A 22,910-nucleotide genomic window follows, 5' to 3' on the forward strand; every position below is an offset into this window, starting at 1 on the left:
TGCTGTTCTTTAGCTCGTGATGTCATCCGTCACTCAGGACAGCAAAACACGCCCCCGAATCCGAAAAATTTCGGAGGGATTGAGGCCGCCATTGTTGCCCGATCGCGTCTAGCCCTTGCATCCCCGCCGCCGCCGCCTGCCAGAAGACTGCAGTGTGCCTCTTGTATCCGAGATACTCACAGCCTCCTCCTCGGCCACTTTCCCACTTTTTCCAGAGCCCCCGTTCCTTTTCTTTCTCCGGGTCTCAATCTACGTCTCACCTCCTAGCCCCCTCTGCCTCACAGATCTGTTCCCTTCCTGACCGGTCTTACTGCCTTCTTTCCGCGCTCCTGTCGCTCTCTGCCTGTCTCTCGCTCTCCCGCTCCCTCTCACAGCCCACCGCCTCACTCACACGTGCCTCAGCCCCGTCCCTCCCCTAGAGGCAGCGGTCGGAGGCACCGGCAGTGCAGGCTTTCGTCCACCACCGAGTCTGGGGAGGGAACGGAGCCGTCGCTGGCCGCAGCATGAGGGGGAACCATCAGCAGGGAAGGCGAGCAGCGCGAGAGGTGCCCACCGGCCCCCAAACAAGGCACTAGCCAGGTAAGCCTGATGCCAGCCCAGATCTATGCCTCTGTAACTGTCTTTAAAAGCCAAATCAAGACAGTGCATAGAAGTATTCCATGTGTGACAGACTCCAGAATTCAAATTAAAAACAGAGGAAAGGACTTGAACTTGGTAAATGTATCGTATTGTGATGTGTTTAAAGTATTGTATTAATGATTATTTCATTGTATCAAAAGTCTGCCCCGAGCACACAGTGTGCTCGGGGCGGACTTTTGATTTGCAATCTCTCCTAGTGTCCATGGCACCCCATGTCTTAGTCTTCTCTGTATTCCACGTCTCTTCAGTGTCCTCCCGAGCCCGTGTCTCACTGCATGCTCGGTGTCCCCCATGTGTCCCTTCGTATATATCTCCCTTGGTCTGTGTTTGCCTCGTCCCAGTCTTCCAGTATCCCTGGTCCCTTTAGTTTCCCAGTGTCCATGTCTACATTTGACCTGATAACATGAGGATGAAAATGACCCTAGAGTGCAAACTAGTTTCCTGTAAACACCGGTACTGTGTGGTAACACCTCACCAGCGCTGTGCGGTAACACGGCGCTAATTACAAGTGAATCCCTGTGGATTGAGAATTAACAGTGCGGACCATGATTTTCCAGGTGAAATTGTGTGAGGCAATCCCTAATCCCATGAGTATTACTGCTCACGTTTACCACTCGCTTGTTACAGGTGGTAACTGGGAGCGGTGGATGAGGTGCAGGGTGGGCGATGCGGACGATGTCCACGGGCACAGCAGGCAGTGGGGGGCGGGCAGGGGGCCATTCCATGCTCCCTCGTCAAGCTATAGGAAGGGGTCAGACGGGACCCGGCATCCAGGCCTGGCTCCGCGTGCATCCAAATCCACGTCATTTTACAAGAGGGATTTTCGAACCAGTAAAATATGTCCGGTGTCCCCTCACCTGGAACATCAGGATGTAGAAGCTCAAGGCCTATCGTGATCGGGTGGTGTGTATTTCACCCAGAAATACCGCAACACCTGGCACCTAATCGGGTACTTGGTGACATCCTGTGTTTCTCTCCAGTGCTTTCATCTCATGAGGCCCCCATGTTCTCTCGAAGTATCCCCAGTGCTGTTTTGAGTCTCACTATGTCTGCTAGTGTTGTACTGGGTCTTTCCTGAGGTTCCCCAGAGCGTTCTCTGTCTTGTCAGTGTATCCCCATGTCAGCGTCTCCCTGTGTTATTTGTTTCTCCGTGTTTGTTTCTCCCGTGTCTTGGTCTCTCAAAGAAGGTGTCTCCCCATGTTGATGTTTTGCTGCATCTCAGTGCCTGATTTGTAAAACAATCAGTGCCAGAGCTCTAAGTTTGACTCAGAAGGCCTCAGCCAGATCTACGAATATCAGAGGGGCCGAATACGAAGAAGGCAGACTACATAGTCTCGATTCAACCTCATGCTTTTTTTATATTCAAATCTATTTTATTTTAAACACAGCGATAAGCCTACAACCTCGTATCGAGGCCGGCCGCGTGAGATGCAGTTCTTTGAGTGTGGCGCCAGAGCGGCCGGGAGAACAAACTTTAACACAGCGCCTTGCCTACAACCCTCCCTGGAGGGCCGGCCGCACGGCTAGCAGATGCAGTGTCGAAGCGTTTGCGGCAGGCAGGAGGTTATCCGCTTTGGAAAGTAGGATATGTAAAGGGCAGATGGCCCGTCTGTCTCTAACTGCCCAACGGGGCGTAACCGTCTCTAAGAGAAACAAGTGCCATAGTGGCAAGTAGGAAGAAAGAGAGTAGGAAAGACAGAGAATCCTAAGTGGGGGCAGAGAGGAGGGGGGGGGAGCAAAATGTCAGGCATAGGCGGTATGGTGGAGGGCTGCTGGTGCAGGGGCGCGTGTGACTGTGGTCGCAGTGGTGTTGCGTTTGGAGGTCAAGGGTGCAGCCTGGCCGGGTCACTAGGGACAAGCGCGTCTTCGAAGAGGTGCAGAGTGCGGAGCCTAGTGGGCATGTATCGCGCATATTCTATAGAGCAGAGGTGTCGCACTAAAGGTTCCCATACCGCCTTAAAGCGCGTAGCCTGCGCCTGTAGCCGCGCTGTTAGGAGCTCCATCGCAAGGACCTGCCAAAGGCGCACAAACCATGAAGCTATAGGTGGCGCCTCCATCCGCTTCCAGTACAATGCAATGAGCTGCTTGGCGGCACCCAGCATTTGGAGCGTGAGGATCCAATCACCGCGGGTAAGCGCCTTGAGCGCGGCAGGGCGTATGCCAAGCAGGATCGTGGTCACCTCTTCGGGCAGAGGGAACCCCAGCACCCCCTTGATGTGGCTAAGCACCTCCTTCCAGAAAACAGCAAGGGTCGGACACGTCCACCAGATATGCACAAAGTCACCAGTCGCAGATTTACACCTCCAGCACATCGGGGAAGCATTGGGGAACATCTGACTAAGGCGAAGAGGGGTGTAGTACCATTGTGTGAGTAGCTTGTAGGCATTTTCCCTCTGTGGAATGCTGCGATATACCTTGGGTATATCCCGCCATAATCTGCTCCACTGGGAGGGGCCAATGTCTGTGCCCGATGTTAAATGCCATTTCCTCTGATAGGGATGCGCTGGATCCAATGTAGGGTGCTGCAGTATGCTATAGATTTGGGAGATCAGCCTCTTCAGGCCCCCGAGTGAGCGCGCCAGCTTCTCAAAGGGCGTGTATGCCCGAGTAGCTGCTTGATACATTTCCTCGCTGGTAGTCCAGTGGTGTAGCTGTAGATGTTGAAGGCTAGCCTGTGGTGGCACTCGGAATTCCTCCCTGCAGTCTTTCCAAGGTTTAGGCATGCCCTCAAGGAAAAGATCCCCAGCTACTCTACAGTCCCCTTGAGTCCATTTATCAAACGCCCGAGTCCGGTGGGCCGGGGGGAACTGCGGGTTCCCAGCTATCGGGGTGTGCGGGGACCGAAACGAAGTCAAACCTCTTGTCACCGCTATGCTGTCCCAGATATCTAGCACCGTTCTCGTGGGGTTTGCAAAGTACGCACTTCTGGATCGTGCCGCCCGCGGAAGCCAGGGCAGGTCCCATATGGTACGGCCCGTGACCGCTCGGTCCATATGAAACCAGTGTTTATCACTTTCGCGTGCACCCCATTCCACCACGAAGCGGAGATGTGCCGCCCAGTAGTAATGCACCAAGTTGGGGCACGCCAGGCCCCCTCTGTCTCTCGGCTCCATGAGGACCTTTTGCGAGAACCGGGGGCGCTTCCCTCCCCAGATGAAGGATGTGATCTCGCGTTGGAGGCTCCGAATACAGTGCAGGGGAATAGGGGTGGGCAGGCATTGGAACACATATAGGATGCGAGGGAGGATCGACATCTTGACTGCGTTGAGGCGCCCTGGCCAGGATATCATCAGAGGTTTCCACTTCCGAAGATCCTCCAGCACTGCTTTGCGGCATTCCGTCCAGTTCACCGAAGACCAGGAGTCCAAGTGTGGAGTAAGGGCGAGGCCCAGATACCTAATGTGGCTCTCCGCCCATTGATATGGCACAGCCTCTTTTAGGTAGAGGACATCCTCAGCAGCCATAGTGAGGTTGAGCGCCCAAGACTTAGTATGATTTATTTTGAGGCCCGACGCCCGTTCGTAGAGGCAGAGGACGTCGTGAACTGCCGGCAGAGATGTCCGAGGGTGTGTGAGAGTGAGGATCAGGTCGTCCGCGAAGAGCGCCACCTTGTTGACCCTCCCCCCGAGGGCTATGCCGTGTATTCTGGGGTCCCGTCTGATCAGTGCCGCTAGGGGTTCTACTGCCAGAGCAAACAGGAGTGGCGAGAGCGGACACCCCTGCCTCGTGCCTCGGTGGATCGCCAGAGATGGTGTTAGCTGGCCATTTACCCTGATCCTGGCTTGTGGTCCCAGATATGGGGCCATGGCGCGCGCTATCATTTTGGGGCCAAGGCCCATCTTCCGGAGGACCTCCTGTAAGAAGGACCAGTCCACCCGGTCGAAAGCCTTCTCTGCATCGAGCGAGAGAAGGCACGCGGGGATATCCCAGTGTCGCGCCTTGCCCACCAGGTGGGCCAGCCTGCGCACGTTGTCGGCCCCCTGTCGGTCTCGGATGAACCCCACTTGGTCCGGGTTCACCAACCCCGGCATATATGGGTCTAGTCGTTTGGCCAGGATCTTGGTGTAAATCTTCAGGTCGGTGTTTAAGAGGGCGATAGGCCGATAGGAGGCACATAGCGCAGGGTCTTTCCCTGGCTTTGGTATTAGTGCGATCTCCGCCATTCCCATGTCGGAGGACGGTCCCACCACGTCCGAGAAGGAGCTGTATAGTCTCAGCAGCTGAGGGCGAAGCTGGGCTTGGAAGACTCGGTAGAAGGATAACGGCAAGCCGTCAGGTCCCGGGGTTTTCCCCACGGGAAGGTCTTTGAGAGCCAAAGAGATCTCATCTTCTAGGATGGGCTCTTCCAACTCCGCTGTTTGGGGCGGCGTCAGGGGGGTCCCCTCAAAGCCAGCGAGGACAGACGCCCGCGCCTCCGCCGAGGTAGGTTCTTCCGCGTACAGGGAGGTGTAGTAGGCCACAAAGGCGTCCTGTTTGGCTCGCTCAGTGACAGCACATGTGCCATCATGATGCCGTATAGTAGCGATATGAGCTCTGGCTGCCCGTGCCCTCAGCCGTCCCGCCAGCAGTCTCCCCACTTTATCCCCCCCTTCGTAGTATTTTTGTTTCAACGCAAGAAGGGAATGCTCGGCCTTATTAGTGCGTATGAGGCGAAGCTGTCCCCTGAGATTGGCCAGCTTCCTCCTGGATGCCAGCGAGGGCCGCTCCCTGTCCTGTGCTTCCGCCTGCTTGAGAGATGTGAATATGTAGTCAATGCGCGAGTACGTTCGGTGGGAATGCGAGTAGAAAGTATAGTCTCTGGTTCCAGGGTTGTGGTATCTCCACGCATCCACCAGCCCTAAGTCCGTAATCTGGTCTTTCAGTGCGGCCGACATTGCACCCGCACCGCTAAAGGCTGTGTCCCCACGATCCACCTCAGGGTCCCACACTAAATTGAAGTCCCCACCTAAGATTGTGTGCGGCGCGTCAGACTGAAACTGTTCCCGTAGAAGTGTCTGAAGAAACTTATCTTGCGACTGGTTAGGTGCATATACATTGCCAAGGGTGTACTGCGTTCCTCCCATCTGTACCGTGGCCCGGAGGAAGCGTCCGTCCCCACTCTTGTAGGGCTTTGTGGGTCCCCGTCTAATGCCAGCTCTGCATAAAATAGCCACCCCCGCCGTTTTAGTGTCAGCTGATGCCCAGAACTGTGTGGGGTACCTGGGGTGTGTCATGCGTCCAGTGTCTCCCCTCAGGAGGTGCGTCTCCTGAAGAAAGACAATGTCAGGGGAGTGCTGTAGGAGGTAGCGCCACACCTGGTTCCGCTTGTTGGGGGAGTTAAGTCCTTTGACATTAAGGGTCAAGAGTTTGAGAGGTGTGGGGATAGTCATCGCCATGTTACTAAGGGGAAAAAGGCCGCCTCAACACTCAGCATCCCCCACCCCATCAGACAAGGGGGGTGCGCCTCCCCCGCCCACCGCAAACGCGCTAGCACCCCCAGCAGCCCCCAAGTCGTCACAGCACGCAACTGGAGAGAAGGCCAGATGAAGGGAAAGGTCGAGCAAGAAGTAGGAAGAATAGAGCAGGCAAGAAAGAGAAGAACACAGAAGAGGTATAGAACCACAACAGGCCAACGTGGCCGTATTACAATGTCCCAGGTTCCGGGCATCCTCTACCCGAGGGTTTGGATGTACTCAGGAATGTCACTTCCTAAGGGACAAAGTGGGGGGTGTCCTTGTCCGAGAGATGAGTCTCAGGCACCTCGAGGTCCGTCGACCCCACTGCTCGGGGTTGATTCGGGGGTAAATAGCGTGGAGGCAGTGCAGGGAGGGTCTTACCATAGTAGGCGGTTCAGCAATGCTAGGCCCCAACCCGTAAGACACCCCACCCGGGTCACTCGGTCGCCAATAGCGAGCTTCAGTGTCGCCCACTGGAGAACAGCTGTGTGCCACCGCCATCTAGGATAATCACTGTCCCATCGAAGTCCCTGTGCGGCCTTCCACCGCGCCTTGGCAGGTCACCTCAGAGGTACATAGCAATGATGAGGGCGGGAGCAGTCACGGAGTGCGGGGCTCCAAGGGTTGGTCCTCACCGTCGCGTTCGAGGGAGCGGATGTGTTCAATGATGTCCTGTTTTGCCTGAGACATGGAGCCTGCGTCCATCGGGGGGGATCGGCGGCGTCGAGGCACCGTGGTCCACTCTGGCCGGGCCGGGGGCCTCTCCGGGCGGTTGTTGCGAGCGGGACTACGTTCCGGGGATTCCGAGAGCTTAAGCAGCTGCGCCGCCTCGTTATAAGAGCGGAGAGCTTTGCGTTTACCTTCCCAGCGAAAGATGAGAGCAAAGGGATGTCCCCACTGGTAGGGGATCTCGAGGGCCCTCAGCTTCTCCGTCAACGGGCGAAAGACCTTCCGTCTGTGTAACGTGTTAGGGGCCAAGTCCTGGAATATTTGAATCTTGTGGGCGCCATATCGCAGGTCCTGCTTGTCTCTTGCCGCTTTCAATATGGCCTCCTTTTCTGTGAAATAGTGTACTCGGGTGATGATGTCTAGGAGGAGGCCCGTCTTGCCTCCCGCTCCGAAGATTCGGTGAGCCCGGTCCAAAAGCGGCAGGGGGCCTCCTTGTCGCCCCTCACCTCGTGCAGGAGCCGCGCCACGTAGGCCATGGTGTCCGTCCCTTCTTCTCCGAGTGGCACTCCCCGGATGCGGAGGTTGTTGCGGCGTCCCCTATTTTCGAGGTCCTCCTGCTTGATCTGGAGTTCGATATTCTGCTCCTCCAAGGTTGCCACCCTCTGCCACAGTTGTTCTAAGTCTTCGGTGCGTGTGTCCATCAGTTTCTCGAGACCGTCGACTCTGTCCCCCAGTTCTGTCACATCCGTACGCAGTTCTTTGATGCATGACTGCACCTCCGACCTTAAGGACCCAATTTCAGACTTCAGGTCCGCCATGAAAGAGGACATGAAGGCCTGCGTCACCGGCGGGGATTCAGCGGCCGTTGGTGGCACTTCTTCAGCCGATGCCGATGCCGTTGCTCCTGCTTTTCCCCACATGGCAACCACCGAGGTGCCCTTTGAAGCCGTCGTCTGATCCGTCCTGCCTCCTCTCCCGCGAGTCATGATTCGTCGTGAGCGTGGCACCCAGCCACCCAACGCGTCGCTCGTTGTCTTTAGCCCGGCACCCCCCTTGTGCTGTAGAAGCGTGGCTGAGGGGCAGGGCCCCACCAATCCACCTCTCTCGTGACAAGCGCCTTCTTCCACGCCGTTCCCTGTCTCCCAGCTGATGGGACACGGAATCCCCCCCTTTCAGGGAGTCGCAGGGTAATCTCAGTGGCAGCAGTCAATGGAATGGGGGGCAGGCCTCCCTCCGGACTCAGAGCGCTGTGTCTCTCGCCCTCCTCGCCAGCAACTGTGCCCCCCAGAGGCTGCCGACGTGCGGGTCACTTCCCACCTCCGTCGCCCCCCTTCGCTGGATCTCTGGTCCCACTGAGAGAAGTGGGGTCACTCACGGTTGCAGGGGGTCTCTCGACCCTGCCTCAGGTCGGGCCTACAGGCCGCAGGGGTATGACCTCCAATAGATGGTGCAGGCCGGTCAGGCAGCCACTCGTGGAGCCCCCACCAGCAGGGGGGGGGGCGCAGGCCACACGCTCACTCAGCACCGGTCAGCGAGCGAGCAGAGAGGGCGCCCAAACCGCCTCTATGGCCAGCCAGGCAGCGGCAGGCGCTCGGGGGGTAGATCAGGTGCCAGGGGGTCGGGGGTCAAGGTCCACTCCGATGCTCCTGCAGGGCCGCCGCCGCCGGGTGCTCTCCGATAGTCCCCACAGCCCGCCGGGATGAGCGCCCCAGACCCTGACGCCAGTGAGGAAGGGCAATATGGCAGGTGGGTCTCCGCCCAAGAGGACAAGATGGCGGGCCGCTCTTCTAGCGCGCCAACCCCCAGTGCAGCAGCGCAGGGCGCCTCCACGGCTTTAAGCGGCAGGGCAGCAAGGGCCCTCCGGACACAGTTCACCGGGAGAGCCCCCCAGCGACTCCACAGACGCTCCCCCGGAGAGGCAGCTGGGCTCCAGGACCCTCTAGAAGATGGAGGGGTACTCACTGTTTGGAGGGGGCACTCGTCCCTGCCCCAGGCCTCAGAGAAGTCGCCACCAGCAGGGCAGGCCACACGCTCTCACAGCGCCAGTCCAGCGAGCGTCTCTACGACCAGCGCCCGAGGGACGGCTCGAGTGCTGGGGGGGTCGGGGTCCAGGGCCTGCACCGAAGATCCCGCAGGGTCACCTCAGCCGGGCACACGCCGGTGTCTCCCGGCCCGGAGGACAAGATGGCGGGCGACTCCCCCAGCGCGCCAATTTGCAGCGCCGCAGATCAAGGCACCACCCCGGCGCCTGGCAGCTAGGATCAGCAATCACAAGGGTCCGTCGGGTGTGTGTCTCCAGGGCAGCCTCCCCGGTGTCAGGAGCTCCACAGTCGCGCGGCCGGGTTCCGGTGTACCTCCAATGCGGCCCCGCCGCCGCTGCAGAGCCGGGACCTCTCGCAGGGTCAGCCGCCGGGATGAGATCACCTCCCGGTCCGGTGGTCGCTCTGTCTACGGCAGTTCCACCTCCGCCGCATGCAGGGCCCGCGATCAGCAACCCCAGCCGGATTCCGCCTCAGTGCGTCCGGAGGTGTCGCCAAGGTTCCCCTCACTCAAGGAAGCGAGGCCGGGACGCGGCGGGAAGATGGCCGCGGTGCTCCGTCAGCCGGGTCGTAAAGCCGGCAGTCACCCCCTGTAGCAACCTCCGCCTGGAAGCGGCCACGAAACGAGCCTCTACTCGCTCAGGAGCCTCGCGGGAGGTCGGGGACACCGAAGGGCCCCCCGAAGAATGCTGTTAAATGCTTATTATGGCAGCGGGGCGACGGAGCTCGCCTGAGATGCGACCGTTCACATCGCCGCTGAAGCCACGCCCCCCTCATGCTTTTTTTATTCACCCCCAAACACTTGTGCCTTAATATCTCACTCGTGCATGTTCTTTTTTCTCCATTTTCACTGTTTTCCCTCTTTTACTTTCTCATTCCTTCTGTTGCATGTTTTTGATGTCTCTAATTCCTGGCATTCCCGCTGCCTGTGAGAAAGGCAGGCCCGACCCCCTGCCTGGCTTGATTTAAACAGCCCGGTGTGTTTTCTCCCCTTCATCCTCCCGTGAATAAAAGATAACCTGACAATTCTGTCAGGCGGAGCAGCCAGACGACACCCAAGCAAACCAGCAGCACAGCGAGGAAAAAAGCTATAAAAAGAGAAGCTTTGCACAAAAAAGCTATTCTACTCGCTGAGCAGTCTGTGGATTTCTATTTGAGACTACCATTTTTTTTATTAACAAAAAAATCTTTTTCTGCTCCTTTTGCGTGCGAATGATGGTGGATTTCTTTTAAGACATTTTTTGCAAAGCACACAATCACTCTCTATCTCACTACCTCACAACTTCACTCTCTCTCTCTAACTCACTACCTCACTCTCGCTCTATCTCACTACCTCACTCTCTCTATTTCTATCTCACTAACTCACTTTCACTCTCTTTCACTACCTCACTCTCTCTCTATCTCACTACATCACAACCTCACTCTCTGTTTCTATCTCACTACCTCAGAACATCCCTCTCCCTCACTACCTCACTCTTTCACTACCTCACTCTCTCGGTCTCTCACTACCTCACTCTCTATCTACCTCACTCTCTCACTACCTCACTCTCTCTCTATTTCACTACCTCACTCTCTCTCTCTATCTCACTACCTCACTCTCTCTCTATCTCACTACCTCACTCTCTCTCTGCTAACGCAATAGGTCTCGCATATGCAAGCAATTAAGCTAGTGCCAATATAAATGACAATGCCATTTATTTAGGGATACAAAAAAAATAAGAATGAGGAATGCCAATAGCTCTACCTATAATATTGCCCAGACCATTGCATTGTAAATGCTTGTTTTTTTTGTGTGAGACATTCAGGGAGTGACCAGGTGGCACAGGATACACGGGAGGCATCACAAGGGTCTGAGGACCTTTTTTGCCTTTTTGTTGGGGGTGGGTGCTAAGGGGGGGGTGGATATGGGTTGGGGGGGCGGTGCAGGGGGGGGACACGAGGCTACGAAGGGAAACATTACGGGGTACAGGATTGATTTGCCTTTTTTCTCTCTTTTTTTGTTTATTCTTCGTGTTTGGATCAATATTGCTGGAAGACTTTTTCAAGGATGGCTAATATTAGGATAGCATCCATAAACATACTTGAACTTGTACTTGAACCTCCTGAGGCGGAAAGCCGGGAGTCACGCTAGACAAAATTGATATTTACTGCTTTTAATTGTGTGAAAATTGCTTTTAAAATCACTTAGCGCCCACTCCCCAGCACCTACCTGATACTCCCCAAACAGCCGAGCTAAACGCTGTCAGGGGCAGGAATCGCTCGCACGCCGCCATCACCAGCCTCGAGGAGCCACGGGACACGCCCACCCCTGTTGGCCACGCCCACCCCTCCAACGCCCCGAACTCCTTCCATAAATCATGTGTCAGTTCAGGCAGCGCAGCGGACGGGCGCAGCGGGCGCGCCGTCAGCGCGCCGAAGGCGCGCCAAAGGCAAGCCCGTCTGGGCCCGTCCGGGCCCAGCCGGACCCAGGCCCAGTTACTCTGCCCATTTCTGTCACGAAATGCCCGACCTACACCCGGGATAGGCTTCTGGCCCTAAACACACAAAACCACCCCTTCTGCAATTACACCCATACGGGCGACATCCCTTTTACCGGCTGCAGTCTCTGCAATCCTCCTGGCACAGACTCGGTAACTGGTGGACCTCAACTAGGCCTCCTTAACTGCAGGTCGCTCGTTAAACACGCGCATGAAATTAACCTCCTGATCCTAAACCACGCTATGGATATTCTGTTTTTTACTGAAACATGGCTCACTCACAACAATGGCCCTGACATAGTCCTCGCACTCCCTCCTGGCTATCAAATCTGCTCACTGAATAGACCAGATGGCAGAGGAGGCGGCCTAGCCATAATATTCAAGGACGTCTTCACCTGCAGAATCTCTGATGGCAACATCAAAGGCTGTGAAAGCTGCCACTTCTCCATCCAAATCTCCCCAGTAACATCTTTGTCGGGACTGCTTGTATATCGCCCCCCCGGCCTACTCGCCGAATTTCCTAGTAAACTTATAGACCATATCACCATTGAATGCACGACTTCCTCCAACTATCTCTTACTGGGGGACCTCAATATCCACTTTCTGGACCCGGTCAACAAGCAGGCTGTAGAACTCCTACAAGATATCGCCTCCACTGGCCTCGGCCTAAAAAACCCACAGGCTACTCACGACAGAGGACAGCTACTCGATCCCATATTTACTAACATCCAAGATCTGAATACTCGCCCTCACGTCCCCCTCCCTTGGACCGACCACTTCCTGGTCCCCTTCGAATGGCACATCAACATCCCTCCACCTCAACCTCCCAAATTCAGAACCCTTATCAGACGCTGGCACAAACTGGTCCCAGATGAATGGGCAGCCAAACTAAGTGAAGATACCCCTTCCCCCTCTCAAGACACTATCACTGCTGACACCGAATTCAATACATGGGTCATCCAGAGAACCGAATTCAATACATGGGTCACCCATTCTCTGGATGACATCCTCCCGAAATACAGCACCCTTAAACGTACCAAGAGAGTCAACCCTTCCCCTTGGTACACCCCCGAATTAAATCTATTACGAAAGGAATGCAAGAGAAACGAACGCTTATGGAGGAAAGATAAAACGGCAGACAAGAAAGACATATTTCGGGCCTCCTTAAAATCTTATAAAACGGAACTCCTCAATACCAAAAGCGCTTTCTACGAAGATAGAATCAAAAATGCCTCCTGCTCGGCCCATGAAACCTTTGCCGTTCTTAAAGAACTCCTCCAAGCCCTAGACCCCCCAGCAAAACCTTTGGATCCCAAAGCAGCGGAAAGCAAATGTATTAAACTTGCCACCTTCTTCGACGAGAAAATTCAAAAAATTCTCGCGACCCTACCCCCCATCGCTACCGGCCACATGGGCGGGGATCCTCTTAACTCTCCCCTTCACCGCTCTCACTCCCCCGATGGCCCCTCACCCTCTCTTGACATCTTTGGACCCGGGTCTACGGAAGAGGTAGCCGCGACGTTGGCTACAATTAAAAGTGGCTCCCCTCACGATCCCGCCCCTCTCCGTTTTCTGAAAAAAGTGTCCAGCACCATCATCCCCCCCTTACGTCCCTCATCAATTCCTCCCTTTCGCAGGGTCTAGTCCCTCCTAGCTGGAAAGCGGCAGTGGTTAAAGGCCTTCTAAAGAAACCCTCTCTAGACCCCCAGGACCTAGCCAACTACAGACCTATCTCCCTCCTACCAGGAAACAGTAAGATCACGGAGAAGCTAGTGAATAAAAAACTATCACTATTCCTTGAGAGCAACAACTTACTCGGGATCTCCCAGACAGGGTTTTGTCCAGGCCAGGGCACCGACACCGCCCTCCTGGCAGCAGTGGAGAAGGCCAGAAGCATTCTGGACACAGGAGGATCAGTGGCAGTGATCCTCCTGGACCTCAGTGCGGCCTTCGACACTGTGAGCCACCACACCCTAATCCAACGACTGGGAGACATCGGAGTAAGGGGCACGGCCTTGAAGTGGCTAAAATCTTTTCTAGATGGTCGCTCCTTTCAAGTCTGGGAGAACGACAGCCACTCCCCCGCAATCCCCCTCCGTTGTGGAGTACCGCAGGGCTCATCTCTTAACCCTACGTTATTCAACGTTTATATGTCCCCGCTGGAGAAACTGGTCAACCCGTTCGGCGTCTTGATCATCAGTTACGCCGACGATACCCAGCTGGTGGTAACCCTCTCACATCCGCACCAATCTCCCTCTGACCTTCACAGCTGTCTCACTGAAATCCACAGCTGGATGAACTCCTCAGCACTGAAATTGAATGGGTCCAAGACCGAGATTCTGCTGCTCGGACATAAAGGGCCCTCCCTGCCGCCTTACATTTGGCCCGACTGTCTAGGTGACCCCCCTGCACCCAAGGAGGAGGTCAAGAGCCTGGGCGTATGGCTCAAAAAGGACCTGAGCTTCAGAACACAGGCCAAAAAGACGGCAGGAATCTGCTTCGGACTTCTCAGGGCCTGCAGAAAGGTCTTCCCCCTGCTTCCCGCCACCTCCAAGAAACTTCTGATTCAGGGCCTCATCCTGGCGAGACTTGACTACAGCAACGCAATCTACCTGGGTGCCCCCGAAGCTACACTCAATACCCTGCAGAAAATTCAAAACGCCGCGGCCCGCCTACTTACCGACACCCCCGCCAGATCCTCGGCAAAGCCAGCCTTGAAGCTCCTTCATTGGCTCCCAGTCAGAGAAAGGGTTGCTTTCAAGGCCCTTTGCCTGGCCCATAAGACTCTCCATAACAAAGGCCCACCCCTCCTCAAGGATTTCATCATCCCTTACAAAGCGAGTAGGGCCCTCCGTTCAAGCGGAGAGAACTTCATCACTGTCCCCAGAGTTAAAAAAGCCCGGTCCGGAGGACGCCGCTTCTCGGTCCACACGGCCAAACACTGGAACAACCTCCCACGGAGACTGAGAACTGAACCTAATCTTCTTCAGTTCAGGAAGGCACTGAAGACCCTTCTTTTTCCTTGACCCTTAACCCCTTCCGATGCTGACCCCTCCTGAGTTCAGGTTCAAGTTGGGATGCTCTAGGGTTACTACGCGCTCTATAAAACCTTAAAATAAATAAATAAATAAATAAACATCTGTGGATTGAACGATACAGTTAAGCGACGTAGGTTTAGAAAGGATGTCCGCTTCTTGAGGGCAGATATTATCTGCCTTCAGGAGACCCACATCGAGGCAAGGCAACACAAACTTCTGGCTTTTGAGGGGTTTCAGCTGGCGGCTTGGACAAAATTGGAGGCTAAGACCAAAGGGGTTGCTATTCTTGTCCGCAGGGATGAGTATGGCCGATGGGTCATTATACATGTGGAATATCAAAATAGAGCTTTCACACTCTGCTCTGTGTATGGCCCGGTGCTCGATGACCCCGAGCTTTATAACTGGCTTAATCTCGAGCTGGTCGGCTGGCCTTCCCCGTGTATACTATGTGGTGATTTTAACATTAATATTGGGTGTGAGCTTGCCACCCGGCCAGATGTTGGGTACGGTGGACGTAAACCTAAAGTATACAGATCTTTGAGCCAACTTCAGGAACTTCATGGCTTGATTGATGCATGGGCTCTGTTCAGAAGGCAGGACCCGGGGTTTACATATTTTTTGGCCCCTCATAACGTTCATTCAAGGTTAGACTATTTTTTTATTTCTGCAAGTCTGACCCAGGGGTGTAATATATTCAAGTATCCGCGAGTGATGTCTGATCACAATCGCTTAGTATTGGAGGTCAATATTCAGCTCAGTCCTAGGAAACCGGATGCTTGGACATTCAAACGAAGTTTGTTAAAAGATAGGTGTTATGTGGAAGCTACGGCATCATGGATCATCTGCTTCTTTAATGAAAAAATAGGCAGTACTAATATCTAGAATGTGTGGAACACACACAAAGCGGGGATAAGGGGGGAGACTACCCGGTATGGATGGGAGAGCCAGAAAAGGGAGAAAGTGAAGTTAGCGCAGCTTTATGTGAAGCTAGAAGAGGCCGAGAAAACACTCACTAGGGATTTATCGAGTGAAGGGACTGGTGATTTGGCACAAATGCAGATCACAATTGCTAAATCGGCCATAATTGAAATCTCTCAGGCCAAAGCTGCAAGCAGATTCCTCGCTTGGCGCTCTAAAGTATATGAGAGTAACGAAAGAGCTGGGCAAATATTCGCAGCAAGAACTAGAGAAAAGGTGGCCGCCTGTCAGACTTTCAAAGGATACTCTTTAATAGCTGCACAGGCACAGAGATGCTTGCTCCCGAATCCACCCAAGGGCTGTAGCCTAGAGCTCATATGCTACGAGACTCCAATCCACTACCCCAGAGGGAAGGGGAAAATTGGATCAAATAATAAACAACAAGAAGAGATCCTCTTGGATGGCTCCGCTCGTCAGTCCGACCTGCAGACCGCTACTGGCTTGAACCCTGAAGGGAAAAATCACAGTTAGCCTTGTACTTCTACCTATCCTCTACCTTTCCCTATTATCTGTTCTAATTCTCACCCACCATCACTTCCAAGAGTCTTGCCCTCTCTTCTATTTCTTGTAGGCACGGACGTGGCTGAACTTCTCTTAGTTTAATGTTCTTCTTGCCTGTCCTCCTGCTCCGCTATCCTAAGTGCCTTTCCTCAGCTTTCCTGTATTCTTTTATTGTCTCTTGTCTTTGATCCTTGCTTATGTCCTCTTGTTTGTTCCTTAAACTAACTTCTGTTCTCTTTCTCCCTTTGTTTTAGGTTATATCTCACTGCCTGTTCCAAACTGTTGCCTTTTCGTTTTTTGATTCAGAAATGTCTAGGTAAGTATTTAGCACCAGTTTAAGACACTTTGTACTGCCTCAGTAACCATATTACACAATTATCACTTATCTTCGTCTTCTCCTTTCATTTCAGGAAAGTCTTTGAACTCCGACGACCTCCAGTTAATTGTTTAGCCGCTCTGGAATTCGCTCTCCCTCTCCGGCTATCAAGAACAGCTGACGTCTTCGAGGCTTCTCTGTCAGACGCTAAGCTTCGGTGAATATCTTCGAGTAATTACTTTCTTGGAATTTGGCTTCTTACACTACCGGGAAACTAAGGAACAGGATTTGGGGATTTTCCTATGCTTCCGTTTTCGTAACTAAACTTAATTCTCCTCACAATACTTCGAGCTCCGCAGAAACACTTCTTCTCCTGAAAATTCCGTTAGTGAAGTGCGCAGTCTTCTGTCGTCGCGCGCCCCACCTGGACTCCTCTAGATATGCTAAACACTGGACTGCTGACCGCGGCCCAAACCGGCGGCCATCTTAAGGTTCCGTTTTTTAATGCTTTCAGACCAGGAACCCACAGTTGGTTTGATTTCAGCTTGACAACTCCGCACATGGGATATTGCCGCGACTTGCGGATCAAGGGTTCTGACAGTACCCCCCAACAAGGTAGATCCTCTCCCTCTTGGCTTAGTGGGGAACCGTTGATGAAAAGCCTTAACCAATCTTGGAGCGTGTACGTCCTCCTCTCGTTTCCAAGATCGTTCCTCAGGACCATACCCCTTCCAGACTATAAGATAAGACACTTTCCCCTTGGAGCATTTTGAATCTAGTATCTCTGTTCCCGTTTCCAACTGGATAGGTTTTGGGGGCAGTATCTTCCGCAAATTGGTTGAAGTCTTTTTTAACAGTGAGATATGGAAAACTGGATGGATCTTCAGTTTTCATGGTAAGGTTAACCTATAAGACACCTGATTTATCCTTTTCTCCACTGGGTAAGGACCAATAAATCGAGGCTGGAACTTTCGGTTTCCTATCAACCTCAAGTTCTTGGTGCTTAACCAGACCTTATCTCCTTTCTCTAGCTGAGGGCCCTCACGTCTCTTTTTGTCTGCGTAAATCTTATATTTTTCCTTTGCCATCTGTAAACTTTCTATTGCCTCTCGGTGAATTTGTTCAAGGTGGGACACTATATCCATAACTGCTGGAACTGATATGTCTATCTGCCTGAGGGTTGAATTTGGATGTCTTCCATAATTCATGTAGAAAGGGGAGAAGCCTGTGGACACATTCTTAGCATTATTGTGGGCAAACTCCGCTGCCCACAAATATTCTGCCCAGTCCCCATCCTGTTTCAAAAGGAACAGTCTCAAGTATTGTTCCAATTCCTGGCTCACTCGTTCTGTTTGACCATCGGTCTCGGGATGGTAGCTGGTGGAATATCTTACTTCTGTTCCTAAACTTTCCATAAAGGATTTCCAGAAACGAGAGATAAACTGGGATCCCCTATCGGAGATGATGATTTTAGGAATGCCATGTATTTTTACTATGTTTGTTCTGAAATGTGTAGTTAACTGTTTAGCAGATGGGACCACTTGTAATGCTGTAAAGTGTGCCATTTTAGAAAAAGAATCTACCACTACTAATATGGTGTCATAGCCCTTGCTACGTGGTAAATCAGTGATGAGATCCAATGTAATTGTGTGCCAAGGATAGGGTGTTGCTAAGGGCTGGAGTAATCCTTTTGGGGCCTGCCGTTCAGATTTTCCCTGCGCAAAAATCTCGCAAGTTTTGACGTAGTCCTCAATATCCTTGTTCATCTCTGGCCACCAGTAATGTCGCTTGATCAGTTCCTTGGTTTTTGCCTCTCCCTTATGTCCTGCCAATTTCGCATCATGGCATTCTTGCATAACTTGTTGCTGTAATTCTTTAGTGGGGAGATACAAATTTTCATGAAAATAAGGGAGTTGACGAATAATTTTTCTACCTTCCTTCTCCTGCGCCCAATCGTGCATTGCTTCTGGCGTCATCACTTGTGAAATGCTGGTTTCCAAACTGATCGAGGTCGTGACTCCAACAATTCTCTCTCTTGGTATGATGGATTGGTTTTCCAATGGCGTCTTCTGATTTTCTGTACCAATTCTGGACAAGGCGTCCGCCTTTCCATTTTGGGCACCTGGTCGGAAGGTGATTACGAAATCGTAATCGGCGAAATACAATGACCATCTCAACTGTCTTGGAGTTAAGGTTCGGGCAGTTTTCAAAAATTTCAAGTTTCGATGGTCAGTAAATACAGTCACTTGATGTTGGGCTCCCATGAGATGATGTCTCCATTCCTTAAAAGCGTCTTTTATCGCCAACAACTCTTTTTCGGTGATGGTGTAGTTACATTCTGCCGAGGACAACTTCCCTGACCTATAAGCGACTGGGTGCAATTTTCCAGTAACTTTATTTCGCTGGGATAGAACTCCACCTACCGCTTGGTCGGAGGCATCCGTTTCTACGAAGAAGGGTTCATTCGGATCCGCATGCTGAAGGATTGGGGCTGTAGTGAAATCTTGCTTCAACAAGTTGAAGGCTTCTTCTGCTTCTGGGGTCCATTCAAAATGAACACCGTTCCTCAGTAATTTGGTAAGTGGCAATATCTTATGGGAGAATTCACTGATGAACCTACGGTAAAAGTTCGCAAATCCAATGAAGCTTTGGACCTTCTTAACACTTTCTGGGGATTTCCAATTTATCACCGCCTCTATTTTCCGCTGGTCCATTAGTATTCCCGTAGGAGAAATAACAAAACCCAAGAATTCCACTTGAGTCACGTTAAAGGCGCACTTTTCCAGTTTAACAAACAGTCTGTTTTCCCTCAATTTTTCCAAGACGCCTCGGACCTGATCCTTGTGTCTCTCCTTGTCTGCAGAATAAATCAGAATGTCGTCTATGTATACTATAGCGCATTGATCTATATACTCCTTTAGTACATCGGTGATGAAGTGTTGAAATGCTGCCGGTGCGTTGCAAAGCCCATAGGGCATGACCTGATATTCAAACAATCCGAAACGAGTTCTGAAGGCCGTCTTCCATTCGTCGCCTTCTCTCATTCTGACCAAGTGATAGGCCCCCCTCAGATCTAGTTTGATGTATATCTGGGCTCCTTTCACTTGGTCTAACAACTCCGATATGAGAGGCAAGGGGTACCTGTTCTCCTTGGTAATTCGGTTGAAGCTCTATAGTCTATACAGGTTCTCAAATACCCTTCCTTCTTCGGCACAAAAAATAAGGGCGACGATACCGGGGATTGAGAAGGTCGAATGAAACCGTTGGCAAGATATTTGTCCAGGTACTCTTTTAGGTGGCGATGTTCCTTTTCTGTTAGAGCATATACCCGACTACAAGGCAGGTTGGAACCAGGTTCAATTTCTATCTTGCAGTCATAGACTCGGTGTGGGGGCAGCTGTTCTGCTTCCACTTCGTTAAATACATCTTGGAAATCTGCATACTCTTCAGGAATTTCTTGCGCGTTTATCACACATATCGACCTTCCAGTTGGCACAAGGAGTGAGACGGGCTGACTTCAACTTCTGGTCCTCCTTCCTTGTTTCCAAAACAATTTTCCATACAATATTTTGAATTCATTCTAATAGTTCTTTTATTTCAATCGATTGTGGGGTTGTGCTCGGTGAGCCAAGGTTGCCCAAGGATTAGTTCAAACTGGGGAGCATCTATCAAATTAAACTGGATCCTTTCTTCATGGCCACCATCAGAAACTAGATGGATTACTTCAGTGTGGCTCACTATGGGACCGGATGACAAATTGGTTCCATCCACCGCTCTTACGGGTTCACTTTTAGTCTTCATGATCGCCTGTATCCCCACCTTTTGAGCAAACTTTAGATCACAAAAATTTCCCGTGGCACCGGCATCATTACCGACACCCCGGGTAGGGCTATGTGTCTGAACTTCACTTCCATAGATAAGTTAAGATGAGGAGCAGCTGACTGAAGAGTATTCGCCACTCGATGTTCTTCAGGAGTCTTTTCGAGAATCACACCCACCCGTTCAACTCCTCCAACCGGCGGTGCTGCTAGTTTTCCTTCGGCTTGTAATTTACCTTGGGCTTCTTTGGGCAACTTCGGACAAAATGGCCTCCAGCTCCGCAATACATACATAAATTACCTGTCCGTCTCTTTTCTTTTTCTTCTTTTGACAGGGGTCCACGTATCGTTCCGATTTGCATAGGTTCCACCCCTGATGCTCCTTCATTACTTCGACTACTCTCTGATCGGACCTGGTCAAACCTAGGAACCGTCGGTCTGAATTCTCTTCTTTTCTTTCCCCCTGCCGAAAATCAATCTCAACCACAAGGTCCACCAATGCAGATATTTCGGTAGGTCTGTTCGGGATTCCTGCCAAGGCATCTTTCAATTCGTCTTTCAAGCCACGGTAAAATACTGCGGCTCGCTTGCTCTCCGGCCAATTCGTTTCCACTACTAGCTTGTTGAATTGGGCCAGGTAGGATACCAGATCTCTATTCCCTTGCTTTAAATCTAGCAATTTGTTGTCTACAACTTGAGAAATTCTTCTCCTGTCGAATATTCGTAAAAACTCGTCCTTAAACTCCTCATAATTTCTTAAGATTGGGTAATTTCTGGTTATGAGTGGCAAGGACCATGCTGATGCGTCCCCAATCAAGTAGGACAAGGCGAAGGCAACTTTAGATTGTGCGTCAGGGAATATCGAACGGCGGCACATATAATGTAAAGAACACTGGGTTATAAATATTTGCGCCTTTTGCGGATCCCCACTAAATCGCTCTGGTGCTGCCAAGGGTATTACTGGGGACAAAGAATGGATCACTTGGGTGGTCATCTTGTTTGGGCTTTCTAACAAAGGGTTCTGAGGGTCCTGTCCTGAACTAAGGGGTTGTCTCAATCTGTGTGCTAATTCTGCTGTTTCCTTCCTGGAGTTCACACTCTCTGATCTTAAATTTAGATTTTCTTCTCTAACTGCACTTAGCTCTTTTCTATGGTATCTAAGATCACTCCTAACCCTTGTATGTCAATTCCCTCTGCCATCTCTGTTCGGGTGCAAGGTGCAATTTGGGCACTTCACTCTGTCAGACTTTCAAAGGATACTCTTTAATAGCTGCACAGGAACAGAGATGCTTGCTCCCGAATCCACCCAAGGGCAGTAGCCTAGAGCTCATATGCTACGAGACTCCAATCCACTACCCCAGAGGCAAGGGGGAAATTGGATAAAATAATAAACAACAAGAAGAGATCCTCTTGGATGGCTCCGCTCGTCAGTCCGACCTGCAGACCGCTACTGGCTTGAACCCTGATGGGAAAAATCACAGTTAGCCTTGTACTTCTACCTATCCTCTACCTTTCCCTGTTATCTGTTCTAATTCTCACCCACCATCACTTCCAAGAGTCTTGTCCTCTCTTCTATTTCTTGTAGGCACGGACGTGGCTGAACTTCTCTTAGTTTAATGTTCTTCTTGCCTGTCCTCCTGCTCCGCTATCCTAGGTGCCTTTCCTCTGCTTTCCTGGATTCTTTTATTGTCTCTTGTCTTTGATCCTTGCTTATGTCCTCTTGTTTGTTCCTTAAACTAACTTCTGTTCTCTTTCTCCCTTTGTTTTAGGTTATATCTCACTGCCTGTTCCAAACTGTTGCCTTTTCGTTTTTTGATTCAGAAATGTCTAGGTAAGTATTTTGCACCAGTTTACGACACGTTTTACTGCCTCAGTAACCATATTACACAATTATCACTTATCTTCGTCTTCTCCTTTCATTTCAGGAAAGTCTTTGAACTCCGACGACCTCCGGTTAATTGTTTAGCCGCTCTGGAATTCGCTCTCCCTCTCCGGCTATCAAGAACAGCTGGCATCTTCGAGGCTTCTCTGTCAGGCGCTAAGCTTCGGTGAATATCTTCGAGTAATTACTTCCTTGGAATTTGGCTTCTTACACTACCGGGAAACTAAGGAACGGGATTTGGGGATTTTCCTATGCTTCCGTTTTCGTAACTAAGCTTAATTCTCCTCACAATACTTCGAGCTCCGCAGAAACACTTCTTCTCCTGAAAATTCCGTTAGTGAAGTGCGCAGTCTTCTGTCGTCGCGCGCCCCACCAGGACTCCTCTAGATTTGCTAAACACTGGACTGCTGACCGCGGCCCAAACCGGCGGCCATCTTAAGGTTCCGTTTTTTAATGCTTTCAGACCAGGAACCCACAGTCGGTTTGATTTCAGCTTGACAACTCCGCACATGGGATATTGCCGCAACTTGCGGATCAAAGGTTCTGACACCGCTGCACGTATAAAAAACATCATGGATCCAGATGCCGGGTTAGTCACGGATGAAGGGGCGATTGTTTTGGCTTTTCAAAAATGTTATCAGAAATTATATGATGAGGATATTCAGGACGATAGGGAGATTCAGGCCGGAATTCAGAGATATTTGGACGGTATGGAGGTAGGTGCTTTATCAGAGGAAGAACTGAACATGTTAGATGCAGAGATCAATTCTGAGGAACTTGGACTAGCTATTGATTCTCTCCCGACTGGTAAGGCTGTTGGACCAGATTTTTTACCCAGTAAATCTTAGGCTATTTATTGACGTACAAAATGGCAACGCTCCCCTTCATTCTTGGCGGAAGGCAAGGATAGTTACATTCTTAAACAAGCATTAGAAATGCAATCGGGCTCGGATTTATTTGATTTTGAGCTAATGGCATTGTAAATGGCAATGTCTTTTCGCCATGTGTGATGGAGTGTGTGCATGTGGTGTGTAGTGGTATTATGTGAGTTGGATTGTAATTTTACCAATGGTGTCATGCTGTGCTTTAGATGAATATGTTTAAAAGTAAAGTGTACC

This window comes from Lissotriton helveticus, chromosome 3_1 (genome assembly GCF_964261635.1).
Source record: "Lissotriton helveticus chromosome 3_1, aLisHel1.1, whole genome shotgun sequence".
Lineage (NCBI taxonomy): Eukaryota > Metazoa > Chordata > Amphibia > Caudata > Salamandridae > Lissotriton > Lissotriton helveticus.